Below are 19,223 nucleotides of genomic sequence, written 5' to 3' on the forward strand. Positions count from 1 at the left end.
TGAAATCGTATCTCATTCACTTTCATTTATGTATGATATGTTACAAGTGTGCCTGCAATGCAAACCACTATCGATTGGTTCTCTGGCATATATAAATATATACCTTCGCCACTGCAAATTTCACAAACCCATCGATTCCCTCAGCCTTATTATTGTTTCAAGCTTCTCAATTTCCACCTATATCATCAAATAAGTTTCGTTACATAATCAGCTTTCCTGTTTATAGGTACCACATTTAACTATAAAATATACCAACTCTACACGGAGAAAAATTAATTATACTATTTACTATACAAAAATATTAACTCCTACTATCTGAAATGGTAATAAAATTAATTAGTCACAAATTAATAGGTGGTATTATTGACAATTGTAATAGTTACTATTAATAATGGTAACGATTCCTATCGAAAACTAGAATTGTCATTTTTAAAAATTATAACTGCTATAATCGAAGATGGTAACTGTAACCATCTCAGATTGTAAAAATTCTGAAAGAAAAAATAATATAAATTTATTTAATTAAATTCTTTATTTGCATCCATATTTTAGTTACGTACATTTTTTTTTAAATATTAAAACAAGTAATAACACAATCGTTTAAATCCATATATGATAAAAATTTCCAAATATTAGAGCTGTTATTGATTACTTTGAATGACACAATTTTTGAAAATTATGTTTATTAAAAATTTTTTGTAAGATTTAAAATTTTTTTTTTGAAATTTCAATTTTATTGAAAATTTTGATTTTTTTGGAAATTTCAAATTTTTTTTGAAAAATTTGGCGTTGAAACTTGTTTGAGACAAATATAAATTCAATCCGAATTAAATCCCGATTTTTTGTGCACTACACTGCGCTACAACTGCTTTTAGTTAATTCAAAAATGCATCCACGCTAACACAAGTTCTTTATTTTTTAAATATTTTTTACTAGCTTAGATAGTAACTATTATCATTACTAATGGTAACTGCAACCATCAGGTTATATTAGGAATTACGATTTTGATAATAGTAGTAACTAGTTAAAATTATAAAAGCTATTATTACTGATTACCATCATAATAGTAGTAGTTACCATCAGGATGGTAACTACTACAATTCAGATGGTTTACATAATTATTTAAATAATATTTACTACTTTCGAATTCAGTTAATAGATTTTACTATAACTAGATAATAAACTCTACTATAAAATTTTCTTTGTGTATTTCTTTCAATATAGATAATCAATTTCAATGAGCGTGTTCGAGCAATCAACAGTATGATTATCGGAAGATTTTGTATTCCAGTTGTTCATTAAATATTCACCCCTACTGAATCAGCTTATATTTTACCTTATAAAGCAGTTTAAATATTTAATCAAATTATTAATTAATAATGAAAGGCCGGAAATCAACGTAAATATTTTAAATTCTTTCGTCAATATGATTTTTGTAAACACGCATAGCTTAAAAAAAAATAGAACAGAATTTAGTTTTAAATTTATTTCACGAAACAGAATAAATAAAAAACTGGAGAGTTGATTTTGTTATTCAGACAGACCTAGGGTTTGCTTGGAATGTCCGTGAGGCATCGCGGAATAGCATTGTAGCCGTAAAACAGAATATCCGTAGGGTGAGAAAGTTAAAGGGTGAATTGTGAAATAAATGGTGCGATTCGTTTTGCTGGTAGGTATGGTCTAGACCAGCAGACTGACTGGTCAGCCTGACTCTCTCCAGCTCAATGGAGCATTTAAATGAATTAAACTCAGCGTACGGTCGTATGCATTATTCCACCGGCGACTCGTCCGAAAATTTTAAATAAAATATAGAATAAAAAAAAAAGAAACACTCACTCGCAACAGTCAGCATTTTACCAAGGGCACCGAATGTACGCGTCATCGAATGTACCTAGCGTATGAACTTTGGCGGAAAAATTTTTTTAAGGTTGAATTAAAATCAGTAAAGCAAGTTAATCCGATTATAAAATATTTAAAGTTTAATTTATTTGATGGCCACCAGTGGTAGCAATAAGAGGAAATCTATCGAGTCATAAATAGTTGGGATTAACCTTTCTACTTCTACGTGAGAAAGTACTGCTCGGATATTAAATGTCAGCGATAGTTGCAATTCAAAGCTACGCAACCACTCTATCGTGGAACAATCTGCCTCGACGATCAGACTATCATCGTGATGATGATGTCCCGCATACTAAGCACGGGATTTGACTCTCGTGCATATTAATTGCTTCTATATCTTCCCTTATCTGCTTTTCGTCGGCTTTGACACTTTATACTCTCTATCAAGTAACATCAAACGTAGTGTCTTTTCATTTGTTCCTAATCTCGTCACTGTTTTTCTAAATTCAATATTTACGTCTTTATTAATTTTAATGATCAATTTTCAATTTAAATTGCAATTAAAATAAAGCAGTATACAAAATTAAGAGCTAAATTTTTAGAATGTTGTTAATCGATATTCGATACTTTATTTATTTCTTAAAACTTTGATTTATCTTATCACAAAATTTTTTATTAATTTTCCAATATTTATTGTCCTTACACAAGTAAATAATTTTGAAGAACTTTATCTTCTTGATTTGAATGGAAAAATTCTTAAACTAGGAAATTTTTCTTGGTTTAAATAAATTTTACTTGATTCAAGAATTTTTTGTCTTGATTCAATTTAATTTTTTTTTCCTGTGTGTAATTAGAATCCTCAATTAATAAATTCAGTTATCAACAATTAGACTTGCAACCTTCGGGAAACTATAATCTTTCCCAATTGTTTCAAAGCCGACTTAACCATTGAAGGGACGTAATCTGCTTATATCGTTTCAAAATCCTCACTCTGCTGATTGGTCTATGCTTAATCAATCGAAATTGGATATATTTAATGTAGATAAGCGGTGTTGTTAAGAAAAATAGGTGGATTAAAGGAAAAAATTATTAATTTTTGAAGGATAAAGATCAATATAATCGTGAAAATACTATTTAAAAATTTTTAATTAATATAACAGCTCAAATGCAATCAAGAATAAACCTCAAAAAATTTTAATTTTAATTTTGTAGTAAACCCCCATGAAAAAAAATATAAAAAATATATTTTAAATATATGAAAAATCTATAAACAATATATAAATATATAAAAAATATGTATAGTAAATATATTTTTAATAACTACTTTTTAGCCGATTTTTATATATATTTTATATATTTTAAATATATTTTAGATATATTCTAAAATACATAGAAAATACATAGCTAAAGATATAAAAAAAAATATATTTTGAATATATCTAAAATATATTTGAAATATATAAAATATACATGAAAATCGGCCAAAAGTTAGTTATTAAAAATATATTTACTATACATAATTTATACATATTTATATATTTTTTATAGATTTTTAATATATTTAAAATATATATTTTTTTTTTCATGGGGAAATAAGATGTTTTATTTGATGATTTATAATACACTTTATAAAATAATCTAAAAAACTTTGAGTGATCTGATATACTAACACATATTTTTAGAGCGAAAAAATCTGTAGACCATAAACTATAAAGAGTTTTTTTAGGTCACAGGCATGTGAGCATTATTGCTTATCGATCGAGTTTTTCATAAATTGAAAAATGTAAAATGACATTGGATCGTCATGAAGAAAAGGGAAAAATTTTTTAGGCCACTGGGTATTTATTAGCCATTGTTAAACGTGAAACTGCTAAAAGTTCAGGCTATAACAAAAGTTTACGGTTCTTGCTTATTTTTTTTTCTTTAAAATTTTTTGCGTTTATGTTCAGTGAGATCTTCAATCACCAACGGACCACAAGTGGAAATAGAGGCGATAATAAAAAAATAAAAATAAAAAGCTCGGGTGTATTTTGAGTAACTGCATATGTTCTATACAACCGTGTGTCGAGAAATATGATTTAAGATCCTATTACGATAAAAATGGATTCGATGATCGGTATACCCGCGTCGTTATTATCATAAAGTAGCAATAAAAATTTATTGGCACGTTTCAGTATGGCGCGCGATCTAAGCCATTACCGTATGATAGACCATCAAGGTTGCAGTCATGAAAAACCGGGAAAATGTAGATTAACGTTAAAACCTCTATAATTCCTGCTGCACCCTGACTTGGAGAATACTTTCACTGAAAGAACTCTTTATTTTTATGCTACTTTTATTTCTAACCCATCCTCTTCGGAAACGTTAGTTTTTATATAAATGCCGTTTCCCACAATAGCATCCTAATAAAAAGATAAAATTTAAAAAAAATAAAAATAACTTATACTATTTCCAAAGAAAAATTGAGCCCCATAGTTTCGACTCGACGAAATAAGGCAATAATCACTCTCATCTCAACTATACTCGTTATACTCGTACAACAAACTTTTAACAAGTACTACAGACTCACCAGCTATTACGCAAAATACCTTTTATTTTATTTCTCTTCTCAATAACAACGATAACTACTATGCACTATTTTAAGAGAAAACTTAAGAAATATATATATAGATGATAATAACCTCTTCTCGATCGAGCTGGCTCTTCAACTATAAACTTCATTTTTATTGGCATTTTTTGAAAACAAATTTTATTTTAAAAAGTAAATAATATTTTTCCAAGTTTTTTTAAGCTAACTTAAACTAATACAAGTGTGATTATTTAATTTCAACCATTAAAACTACACAGAAAGAAAAATTTCTTGACTGGAGAACAAAATTCTTGGCTCAAGAAAATTTACTGGTATCTGAAGGAAGACCGCAGTTGTGTTGGCCGAAGTAAAAATTTTTTTTGAAATTCTATTCTTGGTGGAAGTCATTTTTTCTTAATTCAAATTATCATAATTACTTGATACAATTAATTTTTATATTTGATCAAAATTTTTAAATACTTTAGGGAAGCAGCGCCACCTACTTGAGAAAATTTTTCTCTTGAATATTTGATACCCATTTTATATTATTTTAGCGTGCAATTATACATATTGAATGAAAAAAAATGATTCAATATTATTTGATCTTCCCATTTGACATGTTAGTCAATAAAAATATTCATGAAAATTTTTTTCTATCTTTGTATTTAATTTTTTGGAGCTAGAGAGAAATTTTTTCAAGACAAGAAAATTTACTTCTATCAAGAACTAAATTTTTTGGAGCTTCAAGGTTGAATTTTCTCAAAACAACAAGATTTTCTTGGATCAAGATACGTATTTCTTAAAGCAAAAGAATAAATTTGTTGGAATAAGTGAAATTTCTTGTCAAAAAAAAATTTTTTTTCGCTCAAGAAAATAATTAGGAAGAAAAATATTTTCTTGGCTCAAATGAATCTTTTTTTCTGTGTATCTAAATTTAACCCATAATACTCTTGAATCAATAATAAGATGTCTCACTTTCGAGAATTTCCTTACTAAATTATTCACCGAGTCTATAAATATAAAATTCGAGTGGAAATCCGAGCAATCAAGTAAGCGTCTTAACTCAGCTCAATTGACTACTTATCAATGATTGTTGATATCAAATAATCTAAAATCAAATTTTATAAATTACACCATTACTCATTACTCGATTTAAATTTAATATCTGAATAAATCGTTGCCTCGAAAAGCTCTAAAGTACTTCCTCAAGAAACTATACTTTAGCGGAAACTCCTATAAAGTCTTACACGACAATATATTTTATCGAATCCGTCCAGTAGACAACAATACAGGTTTTTAGTTCCAATCAAATTCCTGGGGCTCCTTGAAAGCCGAGACAATATAGGGTGAATCAATTTGCGAAGCAAAAGCCTGGTAGTAACGTCTCAGGAGAATTTAGTGGGCTTCATCCCTCGGCTTGCCATCTATTCCCGCGTTCTAGGGCCCTCTGTATAATGACCATCAAGAGGGCTGTAGAAGCCACTGGCATCATCGCACTGCTATTCTCGTATACCAGACTCGAATTTCGATTGTCGCAAGGGCTATACCTGGATACTCCTCTGATATTCACGATCCCGCACTAAACTACATATCACACGGAAGAGAGTACACCAGAGTTTCAGTAGAGTGGAGCAGAGCAGAGTCGAAGGTTATCCATGTTCTGCGATGCGTACACGAGCTTAAGCTCAAACTGAATCCGGCAGTGTAGTTGATGTAGCCTTCCCTGAAGCCATCAGTAAAGTGGCACTACCATCACCGTGTATCCTCTTTCATTCTACTCAGCACCATTCACCCGTCCTGGCATCCAGGCATCCAACCACCTAACACCACGGGGAAAACTGGTTGACGTAGGATTCCGCGCATCCAACGCTTGCGACCCTTTTATCCCTAAATCCTTCGTCCCCTGACGTTTACGTATATAACGTAAATTCTCTCTCTCTCTCTCTCCCTCTTTCTCGTCAGCTCCTGTCGAGCGTTTTGTTGATGTACGATGACGGGCCAGCCAGTTCTATCCATCAGCTGTGATGTGCTCCCTACCGATACTATACGCTCTCGCTCCATTATTTAAGCTCACTCGTATTCATTTCAAAATTTTCTATATGCGTTTCTTCAAATAATAATTTAATCCCCAGATATAAGATAAATAAAGCAAACGGATAAAAAAATGTTATGTATGTCAAAAAGCTTTTTTTAAATCCTCTGAATACATTCAATATTATTCCGATGTGGTGTTTTTTTTTTTTTTTTTTTTTAATGAAACGAATAAATAAATAAATATAGGGAGTGAAAATAGGATTATAATTCCTACGAGATCTCTACAGGTCAACCGACCCGTAGTCTGACAAACGGGTATTTGATCCACGCTGAAAATCCCGAATGGCTCGATCCATCAGCACGCTTTACTCCGACCCGGGAGTAAGCTTTTATATGCTATCCGTCACTCGAGAATTACTCGGGTTCCGTCGATACTAACGAGGATCCTTGCCAGGATTTTCTTGCTACGTCAATAAACTGGTGACCTTTTTGTTAATTTTAATCTGTAAATTTTTAATCTTAAATCAATAAGAGTAAGACTTTTTATTTATATACAGAGAGAAAAATTTCTTGAGTCAAGAAAATTTTCGGGTGCCTGAAGGAAGACCGAAGTTGTGTTGGCTGAAGTAAAAATTTTTCGAGAAATTCTATTCTTGGTGGGAGTAATTTTTTCTTGATTCAAATTTTCATAAATACTTAATACAATTAATTTTTATATTTGATCAAGATTTTTAGATACTTTAGGGAAGCTGCGCCGCCTACTTCAGCTGAGAAAAAAATTTTCTCACCTTGAGAAAATTTTTCTCTTGAATATTTGATACCTATTTTATATTATTTTAGCGTGCAATTATACATATTGAATGAAAAAAAATGATTCAATATTATTTGATCTTCCCATTTTAGATGTTAATCAATAAAAATATTAATGAAAATTTACTTCTATCTTTATATTTAATTTTTTGAAGTAAGAGAGAAATTTTTTCAAGACAAGAAAATTTACTTCTATCAAGAACTAAATTTTTTGAAGCAAGAAGCTGAATTTTCTCAAAACAACGAGATTTTCTTGACAAATAAATTTTCTTGGATCAAGATACGTATTTTTTATAGCAAGAAAATTAATTTTGTTGGAATAAGTGAAATTTCTTGTCAAAAAAATATTTTTGCCTAAAGGAAGACCGAAGTTGTGTTGGCTAAAGTAAAAATTTTTCGAGAAATTCTATTCTTGGTGGAAGTAATTTTTTCTTGATTCAAATTATCATAAATACTGGATACAATTAATTTTTATATTTGATCAAGATTCTTAGATACTTTAGGGAAGCAGCGCCACCTACTGCAGCTGAGAAAAAAATTTTCTCACCTTGAGAAAATTTTTCTCTTGAATATTTCATACCCATTTTATATTATTTTAGCGTGCAATTATACATATTGAATGAAAAAAAATGATGAAATATTATTTGATCTTCCCATTTTAGATGTTAATCAATAAAAATATTAATGAAAATTTACTTCTATCTTTATATTTAATTTTTTGGAGCAAGAGAGAAATTTTCTAAAGACAAGAAAATTTACTTCTATCAAGAACAAAATTTTTTGGAGCAAGAGGCTGAATTTTCTCAAAACAACAAGATTTTGACTTAAATAAATTTTCTTGGATCAAGATACGTATTTTTTAAAGCAAGAAAATTAGTTTTGTTAGAATAAGTGAAATTTCTTATCAAAAAAAAATTTGTTTTTCGCTCAAGAAAATATTTAGGAAGAAAAATATTTTCTTGGCTCAAGTGAACCTTTTTTTCTATGTAAAATTGTAAAAGTCATAAAATGTATCGGTCTGAAAAAGTTGAAATAAACTGAAAGAGATACCGCGGTTTAATATTTAATCAAGTTAATGTGATAGTTTATTCAGAGAGCGAAGTTAAATTACCCAATGGTTTTCAAAAGCTATATATAAATACCGGAGTATGGGTATGAAATAGTTAAATGATTTGTTTCAATGCAATTAAATCTATTAAAGTTTAAATAATCCAAGGCCGTTATTAATGTCGCACAAAGTAACATTATCACACATGGTATAATGGCTAAGAGAAGTTATTCAAGCAGCAGTGGTGGCAGTAATGGCAGAGGCAGAGGTTGCAATGCCTGTGCCGGTAGTAGATTCCAGCACTCGACTCAACAGTCGTTTGTACGAGTCTGTGGCCCGTGTACAATGCGCGTGATTATCATTCGTGTTCACTGGGACGAAATACATTGTCCGCGCGTGCAGCCAAAGGTATCAGACCTAACCCGGCTGACTGAACCTACAGCTCAACTACTTTAGTCACAACGAGTCATAGTAGTGTAATCACTACGCGCCAGCCATTCCCCAACTCATTTTCAGCCTCCTCCTTCTTATTTCCCCTTTCCAGCTATCGAAACTCTCCTGGATGTTTGTAAATGCTAATAGTGCTCCATTTTGACAGTTAATTTTTTTTATTTTTCAATCGTAAAAAAAAATTGTTTTTTTCTTTCATTTAATAGAAAAACTTCATTTAAATTAGATTGAAATTTAAATAAAAAAACTTTAGATTAATGAATTTTTTAACAATAAAAAAGTTATGAAAGACGAGAGCTGCTTGAAATGTTATTAAAAATTATTAAAATTTACTTTTTATGAGAGATTATATTTTTATAGGGAGAAAGAAATCTCTTGACCTCCAGAAGGTTCTTTTTTTTTTCTTTTGTTGAAACGGATAGAAGCGTTAAAAAATAAAATCGATCCACTTTGTATATTACATCATTGGATGAACGACGTTTACTACGGCTGTGAGTACTGGCAAAGTAACTTTTGGAAAGTGTATAAAAAAAAGCGTCTTATCTTTATTCAGATGTCGATTTTTGAAGCGAAAAATTCTATACGGGATTTACTATTCAAGGAGAAGAAGAAATTCACGAAACTCGGGTTTTTATGCACACTTATATTTGCTTTCTATTGACTTTTATCTGAGAATAATTTTCTCTTTAGATATTCTTACATATTTTAAATAATAAAAGTAAAAAAAAAATTTATTCTTTCAATTCTGGGTCCAATATTCTGCTTTTCAGTGTCATCTAATATCAAATCTAAGATAAAATATTCGTAGATGTGAAAAAGTCCTTCAGGCTATTTCTCATTTCTATTTTTTTTTTTGAAAATGGAAACTCAAGATTTTTTTTTATGGATCTATTTCAGTGAAACGAGACATTTTCTCAGTGAGAAAATATTCACTTTACTTGCCTTTGTGTAAACAAAAGGATTACGATTTCGATATCAAAAAAATTCAAGATCTTAGAATGCACTGATAGAAAATTCATGTTGACTCAAGAGATATTTTCTTGATCTAAGAATTTATTTTGGAAGACAAATGATTATTTTGCTTTAAGAATTTCTTGTCTTGATTTAGATTTTCTTGGCTTAACAGCTATATTATCTTCAATCGATACATTTAAATTTTTCAATCAAAATAACGTTATCGTTTAAAAATTTTAAAATAATTCATCAAAGTATACTTCAAAAACTAAATAGTCTTTAATTGTTATATAAAAAAAAAAATTATTTCTTAGAAATAAGTAAATTAATGACTCAAAAAAAAACCATTCTTAACACAAGTTGATAACATCTTCAATCAATGTTGTCGCCTATCTTGAACCAAGAGACAAAAATTCTTGAAAGAAATATATCTTTATCTAGTTTCAAGAGTTCAAGTTTTGAAGAAAAAAAGTTTCTTGAATCAAAATTGTTTTTCTATCAGTGTGTAAATATTGAAAAGAGGATTTTAAAATATCATCTCGGATAATAATAAATTTAATTTTTTATTAAACATTAAAATTCATAAATAAATAAAATCTTTTAAGTAAAAATAAAAACAAACAATTTTGTTTTTATGAAAAAAATAAAACTAAAACTTCCGAGTATCCTATGATACAACTTTTGTTTGTTAAATGTAAAGACGAGATTCCTGAAAGAAAGAAAAGGACTCGCTGGAGACGTAGCCAGTGTTTCGAGATATCCACTTGACTTCTATCTGGTAAGAGTGGTAGTGTGACACAGCAACAAACTTTTCGAGCGCCTGTGCAGGATCTCGAGAACGCCAGTGGGAACAAACAACACAAGGCGGCTACGAGGAGACAAGTAGACAAGGCGTGTGTTTGGTTCTTCCTACTCTTGCTCGGTTTTATTTTTATTTTATATAATATAACAGCCAAGAGATTTCTGAGCGCTTCGGGTTATTGTGCCTCTGGGACTCCACTCAGGACATCCAAGGTGTCGAGACTCTAAATAAAAGGATTATATTCCGAGATTATAACGTGCTTGAGCTCATAAAAATTTATCAGGCATTTTGAATATTCTGTTGACTTCCATCAATACCGTTGCAATCAAATATTCCATTTATCAATCTATTTTAGTCCTTGCTTACATTATTGATACGCATACAGTTCATTCATTGCATTATTATAGATAGCAGTCGCATATTCCTTATTGATCTAATTAGTGATACGGGAACATCAATTACACTAATGGAATTCATGTAATTAATGTTTACATTATGTTAAATGTGCATGACATTCTCTGATTACACGGAAATAAACTCACTCATTTATGGTAAAAATAAATATTTATTGAATTAAAAGAAATATTTATCAAATAAATATTTTAAATATACTCGAAAAAATTATTTTGATTCTAAAGAACTTTTAAAGTTAATGAAACATTAATTTTAAATATTTACAAGTGGGGTCAATCCCATTTTGGGCCATAATTAGGTAAAAAATTAACATTTTTAATTTTTTTTTTCGATTCTGCTTATTTTTACGGCGCATTTATATGATAAAAAAAGATTTTTAAGAAAAAGAAAATTAAGATTTCAATAGCTTTTTTGCTTTCAAAAGTTGGAAAAAATTTTAGCTCTCATGTTTTTGGATAAAATTTATATTTTATCTATTTTTGATTTTTTTGATGTTTTTTTTTTAAAAGTACATGAAAAACGATTTGAAAAAAAAAAAAAAGAACTTGAATATCACAATTTTTTAAAAAATTTACACAGTAAAATATTTTGCGTCAAAAATCTTAGTGTTAAAAATTCTTGTCTTAAATATTTTACACTTTTATGTATAAATTTAACACTTATTCTGTTGAATCAACACAAAAAAATGTTAAATATTTAACATAAAAATTTTTAACACAAAATTTTTTGACGCAATGACGCAAAATTTTTTACTGTGTATAAATTTTTTTGAAAATTTGTTAAAATTGAGATAATCAACTTTTTTTTTTAAATTGTTCATTTTTTGATGTATTTTTCAAAAAAAAAAATCTTTCAATAAAATAAAAAAAAAATTTCGTTCAAAAAAATGAAAATAAAAATGGTTAACTCCACTTGTAAATATTTATCAGAATAATTTTCTTAAGCTCAGGAATTTTTTTCATAAAACGAGTTAATTTTTTTTCATCAATCGTATTCATCAAAGAACATTTGAACTGTAATTGTCTATCTCAACAGACATTTTTCTACTCGTAGACATAACATAACATCACTGAATGAAAAAAGTTAGCGAACAATTTGAAAAAGCAAATCTGCAGAACAGAAACCCAATTCAACTTTCGGTATGTGTGATTTAATGGTTCACGAAACATCGTCTCGCGCAATATTCGAACGTATACGGTAATCCAATACTCCCTCAACTCGTCTAGCTTTGATTGTCCTCTATATTACTATTCAGAACTAAACTATTAGACAACTACCACTCGGCCATACCGTACAGAGTGTAGTCGCATTACTCGAGAAAGTTAATCGCTTGGATCGATTACGCTTCCAATATTCTCTTTCTCTCCAATGTCTCTCTGTATTTTCTACCGATCGCGCTTATTATCCGCGGGCGTATCTCATAAGGCGGCGTCACGTATCACCAGTTGAGTACTCCGATGCATTTTAATACAACCCACATTAATCTGCCGTTTAAATACCACAAGCTCGAAGAATTCTAATAAATTTTTTTTTTTTTTACATTGAAAAACTTTATTTCAATTGATTTAACTTTTTTAATTATAAATTATTAAGTTGCAATGAAAAAAAATTTTTTTTTTCAATATTTGACAATCTGCGGAAAATTCACTAGGTAGAAAAAAATTTTAATTAAAAATAAATATCCGGTGTTATATGCGACGAAGTAATTTATTATTTATAAAATTTTAATTACAATATGTAATTACATCAGTATCAGCTTGAGTAAATATTAAATTTATACGTCGATGTATTATCGGGGAATTACACCCACGTAGCGAAATAGAAGGATTTAGTGCACCTGCACGTCTCCAATAATTTTATGCATCAAGGGATTTTCGCGAAACGTGTAGAATGTACAAGACTTGGCTAGTAACCCCTGATGTTGTATTACTGTAGTGTACGAGACACGATCAAGACACGGATAGCGAAAACAACCGCCTCGTAACAGAGCGCAGCACCGTCCAGGACTTTCACTCGGTGTAATGTAATGTAATGCAGTGCGAGGGGTAATGTAAGGGTTGATGTACCGTACAGTCTGCCAGCAGTTTGTCGCGACACATCAGTCCCTGTTTCGGACAGAATCCTCTGTACTGCCCATTCCCTAATTCCTGTGTTGTGTGCAGCGACCTTTAAGTGGTCGAGGGTTCTCCGATCGGTGTCAAGGGTTCCAACAGGAAATTGACTGTTGGTTGCAGTCGAAGACCCTTTGGCCAATTATCACTTCTACTTCCACCTAATTGCTTCACTTTACTTCACATCGTAAATCTTTCAGCTTTACTCGGGTTGTTAATACTCCAATTTATTTACCCTCCTACTTCCATCGACTTGAAAGTTCACTTCGGCTATAAAATCGATCAAATTTGTAGTTTTTCTAACTGAAGAATGATTTATAGCCTAATTCTCAAATTTTAAACGATTTGGAGAAAATTTAAGGGCTAGTTTTTCAATCCAAGATAAAATTTTATCTAATGATAAAATATATCTATATATTTCATATATATATAAATATACTGGCAATAATAATTTTATCCTGGATAAAATTTTATCTTGGATTGAAAATCTGGCCCTAAGTTTTGAAACTACACTGATAGAAGGATTTAGTTATATTTAATAAGATTTAGTAACAGATGCTAAATGATTTAGTAACAAACCTTTCATTACCAAATATTTAGTAATAGGTACTAAATCATTTATTAAAGCCCATTTAGTTTCACCAAATAAATATTTAGTCGTATTTAACAAATGATTTATTGCTACTCAATAAATCGTCTATTGGTATGAAAGAAATTAATTTTTTAACTAATTTTAGCGTGTAACCTAACTTTTTAACTAAAAATAAATCCAAATAATTAAAATAAATAATTTTAAGCAAAAATATGAGGTATTATAAAATATGAGACATTTATAAAATTTAAAATTAAACAAGTTTTTAACATATCAATAATAGACAAATTGAAAAATGCAAACTAAACTTCACTGAGAAAAGACATAAATAGAAGCCATTTATTGGGAGTATGTAGATTTGTAAAGGTTTGATAAATCTCCCAAAATCGAGCTGAATAAAATAATTTAAGTCAGTGAATAGGTTATGTATCATATATACATTGGAATTAAAGCATAGCCATCTACCGACAATACATACCAAAGAAATATTTAGTACCTGTTACTAAATATTATTTGGTGAAAATAAATATTTATTTCCATGTAATAAGGCTTTGCTCATATAAAGAAATCATTTATTAAACTGTAACATATAATATTGATGGGTACAAAATATTTGTTTCTCCCAAATAAATGAATAAAAATTTTGTTACTAAATCAGTTTAGTACTCCGTACTAAATCTTTCTATCAGTGCACTACGATCATACGTCATTTTATGAAATAATAAAATTAAATTGATAATAGGGGAACCTGGGGCACGACGGCCCCCCTCAAAAATTAGGGAGAAATTTTTTTTTAATTTTCCTCAAGTTACGACCTCTGTAATGTTTTTATGATATTTTGAGCCAATATGTGATACGTGGGGCATAATGGATCACTCGAAAAAAAATGAGAAATTTAAAGAATTCATTATTTTAGGCCTATTCAGGTCAATGAATCAGAATGAATTTAATTAAACTGAAAAATTTAATGAAAAGTTGATTTGTATAGCTTATAAAAAATTGTAAACACAAATTTTTGAAATTAAAATAGTAAGAATTATATTATTAATTATTGATCACGGTATCCTCTGCACCAGACAGAAACCTAATTTAAAAAATTTATTTGAATTTCTCCAAGGATGTCTTATTTTACGCAATTCATATTTCTAATTTTGACTTGACAAAAATATAAAAAAAAGGTCTGGTTCAAGATATTACGTATTTTAAAAGCTCAACCTGAAAACTCAACCTGTGATTTCAATCAATGTAAACTAATGTAACCAATTCATTTCTAAATAACATCTATATTTTTTCTTGTACGTGGGTTCAAAACCTCTGAGTGCAATAAAAGAAATTAATTATATTTTTAACTATTATCTATTTAAAACTAATTAACAGCTTAAAAATGAAATTTATAATAATTTTTTAAGACATTAACAAAAATTAAACTTTGAATCAAGCATGAAGTATAAATGTTCGATGATTAGGAAATCACATCGAGATATTTTAATGAATATACGATTATTCGTAACGATCACAGACATATTCGTCAGAATAATCTTCGCCAATACCTGCGCAAAAATCATAAGACCATTTATTACAATTTTTACATTGAATCCATGACTCTGAGGACTTGAGGAAAGTCCATAGCAATAAAGACAATGGCAATCATCATTTTTATATTTTAAATGTTTTTTTTTTTTTTTCAAATTTTTTGATTTTGATTTTGTTTTATTTTTTTTTTTTTTTTTTTTTTTTGTTTATTTAAAGTCTTTTTTTTTGCTTCATGTTGATTTTTTTTTCTGCGAGTTCTCGGTGATACTCGACTCGTAAGAATCGTGGTTTTCCCTCGACGCCGTTTTCTGGGAGAAGAATCTCTAGATTTTGATGGTAATAGCTTTAATAAAAAAAAAAATTTTTTATATGATTTTTTGGGTAGGGGGCCGTCGTGCCCCAGAAAAAAAAATTTTTTTTTTGATTTTTTGTGAAATTTCGACTGATTCGTTCGAAATAGATGGAAAATAAATAAATTTGATGGTTAAAAGCCACAAAAAGAAAAAATCAGCTTAAGGGGGCCGTCGTGCCCTAGACTCCCCTAAATAAAGTTTGGTAAATTTATCAAATTGATAAATAACAAATGGCATGATGATAAGTTAATAAGCTTTACTCGTTCCTTACTTGGAGGTAATAAGCAAAGGCTTTGATGTCAAAAGCAGAGGAGCAAATCATTCTTAATTGGGTTTTATGCGTGTCAGTGTGGGCATGTATTCGAAGGGAAACTCCAGTCAATTTAACCCTAAGAGTATCTCTAGGGTAGACGCAAAGCTTTGTCTATTTTCCCTTGGGCCCTTTACTTGTGTGTCGGACTTTGACGCCACAATCCGTCTTCCGAGTCCTTGCGAGATTTTTTGACCGATTGTATAGGTTTATATGTCTAAATCTGTGTACTTATAAACGCTGGGTATGTACGTGTGGCCGCATCGGCTGATAGTGTGGTGTGATACCATTTTAAAGGGGTTTATTTCATTAACGCGTGGGTTTTGAATTTATCGGCCCAGAGATATACAATGTTGCGCTCAAGCGAAACAGGAAATCCTGGCTTTTAAAAGGCACATTGTCAAACTGTAATATAGTTATTAATAAAATATAAAATTATTACCGTATTTGTTGTGGTCCATGCACAGCATAAATTCATTATAAATGTATAATGTATACTGTTATCATTATTACAATTATTGTTAACATAATTAATATGCATTTTAATAGTTCATTGTTATTTGCATTAATTTTGCTTCAAAAGGAGATTATATATTTTATTTGTAAATTCAAGTGCATTTTAGCTGAAAAAATTAATTATGAAAATAAAGTTAATCCTGATATTCAACATTGTGGTAGTTATAATTATGAATAATAGAATTATTTATTACAGGATTGCTGAAAGTAGTTGGGGTATGAAGTTTATTGCAGAGATTACATCAGTGTTATTCATTAACAACTAAATTATCTATTATTAACTATCATGTTTTAGTTCAGTGAATTTTCATCTTTAAAGCGAATTAAATACTTTAGTAATTAGTAATTTTAGTTAAAAGCACAGCAAAAAAGTTTTTTTATTATAAAGTGTTGATTTTTAAAAAGTAAATCCTCTATTTATTGATAAAAAATTCTTTTAAAATGTGTTTAAATATCACTGAGAGAATTTACTGCAATCAAATCGGTTTAGTTGATTGTTTTTTATACAAGGAAAAAATTTTTTTTTAATTCTGATATAGAAAATATGTGAAAATTTTTTAATTAGTATTGATAATTTATATATTAAGATTGATCCGATATAAAATTCAATTTATGAACGGAATATATGAAAAATTTATAAATTGAGTTTTATAGATCATTTATTTACTCACGGATATATACAGAGTGTCCCAGAAGTAACGGACGCCATTGTAGCATTTGATAAAAAAAATAATTCTGAGACGAAAAGTCCTTAGCCATTTTTTAATCAGACGCATAGATAATTAATTATTAATTAAAATAATTTAATTATTTATTTATTTATGCGTTAATAAATTTAAATTCGAAAGTTGTTTTGCGCATGCGCAGTACGCGCGCGCACCTACTCAAATTCAAACGTTGAGAAATAACTCCAAACTTTTTCAGTGAACTATATTTTTATTCAAAGAAAAAAATTAAATAGTTTTAAAATTTTTACATCAATAATTAAAAATTAATTAAGAAATTCTTATTTTTAATTTTATTAAGAAATATTTCACTCAATAAAGTTGATTTAAAAAAATTTATAATTTTTATAATTAAATGCTATACATTTTTTTAGTATAATTAAATTTTAAATAAATTAGAGCATGTATAGTATTTATTAATTTCAACAATTGGTTTATCACATTTACAATAAAAGCAGTAACAATAAAAAAATGCTAATTCAAAGGTACACTAAAATAAATTTAAATTTAAATTTCATCGTCAGAATTATCAAAACTTTCGTTGTTATCCAGAGTTTCGGGAAGATTTCGTAACTCTTCTTCTTCGTTTGTATCCGTGTTTTCAGTGTCCAAGCAATCATTATCAGAATCGTAGTCGTCTGCTCCTGATATAGAGATTGCTAAAGCTTCTGAATTCGTACATGATACTCCAGCACAACTTTTACAAGCGTGAGAACATTTTAAGCCTGACTTTCTGCAGTTACACGCGTTATTACTGCATCCTTTTTTACACCCGTAAGATATTAAATGAACGTGGTTTTGTTGCAGCCATAATAGTGTGAGCTATGCCTAGAACTTTCTTCTCAATTGAATTATTATCGTTATTTTTATCTCCAATGATGGTTGATAACAGTAATTTTAAAGATTTCGGAACATCTTTTTCTGCTTGTTTTATAAAATCTTCTCCACTGGGATAAATGTCTGGTTCATAGGGAGTCATCCTGATATCATCGCGAATAATGTTAGCAGCCATCTCGATGATTTCACTTCGTTTTTCTTCATCTGTTTTTGGAACACTTTCGTAAAAATGATCCAATAATACTCTTCTTTCACTTTCACTACGAAACGTAACAATCGTTTTTTTTGGTCCACAATTAGAAAAAATTATATCTTCACCATACTTTTTTACTAACTTATCTTTAATATACCGAATGGCTGGAATGTCTTGGTCATCCTGTATATTAAATTTAATAGAACAATAGGTTATAGCATCACGGACAAGGTCTTCAAAAATAAATTGATTGCCATCATAACTCTCAATATAAGTACAAATATGTTCGAAGACGTCTAAATAACCAGGATTTGATGGTCGTCCTACATTTTTAAATGTTGGTTTCTTGACTTTATATGATATATAGCATGGTGCATGATAAATAGCTTCTAACGAATCCAAATCAATATCTTCATGAAAAATACTTTTAATTTTTTCCGACTGAGGATCATCTCTTTTGTTCGCGATCTCTAATAAATTCTTTAAAACATTAGAGTTTGGTTTTACATGAGAGATTCTACGTCGTTTAGTTACTGTTTTTCGAATTTCATCAGCCTCTGAACAATGTTCTCCACATATGAAACAAAGTGATCTAAAATTAAAGTGCTGATTTGAAACCGAATCGTCCATTGAATTTTCACGATCACGACTTTCAATACTCCGTTTTCTCGCGGCACTTATACTTCTTACATTAGTATACGACTTACGACATTTTTCATGTAAGATAATTGATGGACAATTATTCCATTTATGCCACAGATTGTCATTTCGCTTTTGACTTGCTTCTGTCAATTTCAAAAGTCCCGTCGACACTGTAACAGTTTTAAAATCTTTCAAATTTTCACCACACAAAACACACGAATCTAAATATTCACGATCAACTTCCATTTTTTCCTCTCCACTTACTCTTGATTATGAATTTTAGTCACTTTAATTTTGAAAATTATCGATTTACGTCTGCTTACTACTGAAGTTCACGTAAGAATAAAACTTATTGCAGCAAGAACTGTTTATATACCCTCCTCAGAACAATACAAATTTTATATTCAACGTTAGGTTTTGTGTTACATTAGAGAAAAGGCATAGATTAGTATTCAATTAAGTAAGGAGCGTGACGGATTGAAAGGGATGAT

The 19,223-nt window shown here is 29.4% G+C and overlaps 1 protein-coding gene across 2 annotated transcripts in view; it reads left to right on the forward strand.

The window, feature by feature from the left end:
* The window catches only part of LOC123275409 (protein timeless homolog), a 136,520-nt gene that overhangs the window by 85,550 nt on the left and 31,747 nt on the right, over nt 1–19,223 (forward strand). The window lies entirely within an intron of this gene.

This window comes from Cotesia glomerata, linkage group LG1 (genome assembly GCF_020080835.1).
Source record: "Cotesia glomerata isolate CgM1 linkage group LG1, MPM_Cglom_v2.3, whole genome shotgun sequence".
In the NCBI taxonomy this organism is placed as follows: domain Eukaryota; kingdom Metazoa; phylum Arthropoda; class Insecta; order Hymenoptera; family Braconidae; genus Cotesia; species Cotesia glomerata.